At 45.5% G+C, this 847-nt stretch overlaps 1 non-coding gene across 1 annotated transcript; it reads left to right on the plus strand.

The window, feature by feature from the left end:
• Positions 1-265: 265 nt before the first annotated feature.
• Positions 266-338, plus strand: Trnar-ucg (transfer RNA arginine (anticodon UCG)). Its single transcript has one exon. It is a non-coding gene; the product is annotated as a tRNA-Arg (tRNA).
• The last annotated feature ends 509 nt before the right edge of the window (positions 339-847 follow it).

Here is an 847-nt window from a genome sequence, read left to right on the forward strand (position 1 = left end):
TGTTTCCGATACCACTAGTTTCATGTTACCGAGGTGCTTGCTCTGGTCTGTTCTCGTCTGCCTCTTGGTGTATCGAACAGCAGCACAATAGTAGTATAAGAAACGTGTCCTCGTGTTCTCGCATTACTCCTCGTTTTTAAGACAAACGGTAGTGAGATTTATCCGTCAACGTTTCAAAGCTACAGCGGTACTTGTCTATGTGACAAAACACATAGATGGATGAAAATTCACAATAAAATACATTGCTACTTTGTTTCTTTTCGCAGACCGTGTGGCCTAATGGATAAGGCGTCGGACTTCGGATCCGAAGATTGCAGGTTCGAATCCTGTCACGGTCGATTGTTATTATAATGATAATATTTTTTGTTGCATTATCCACTCAATGGAATTGTCTGAGGACATGCATCATGTATTCCAAGCACAAACATGTATCAAACTTGCTAAGTCATAAAAGTCACCCTTCTTTTAGTAAAGGAGGCATACGCAGGGCTCAGCAACAACAATATCAATATGCTCACAACATGCTGCATAGTAATCTTTTACTTAGGTAACTTTGTACCAGCTTAGGTAACTTTATACCTGAGAAGCGAACAACATACCATCAGGCTGTACGTGCTTTATCTCATCAAAATAAGTTCGGCTTATTTTTTATGGTCGGCTGTGTTGGGTCCGTGATGAGTCGCGTCTCAACCCAACGCCGCCGAGCCTCACGTCACGTGCTGCATGCCAAGGACGGTGAACAGTGACTTGGCGCCCCACTGGTATGCCGCTGTGCAGCCTCAGCCAGTCCGGCCGTGGGTGGAAAGCTTGAGGAAGGGATGCAGCCCCGAGGTGACGATGTGGCACG

The sequence above is a fragment of the Eriocheir sinensis genome, chromosome 15 (assembly GCF_024679095.1).
Source record: "Eriocheir sinensis breed Jianghai 21 chromosome 15, ASM2467909v1, whole genome shotgun sequence".
In the NCBI taxonomy this organism is placed as follows: domain Eukaryota; kingdom Metazoa; phylum Arthropoda; class Malacostraca; order Decapoda; family Varunidae; genus Eriocheir; species Eriocheir sinensis.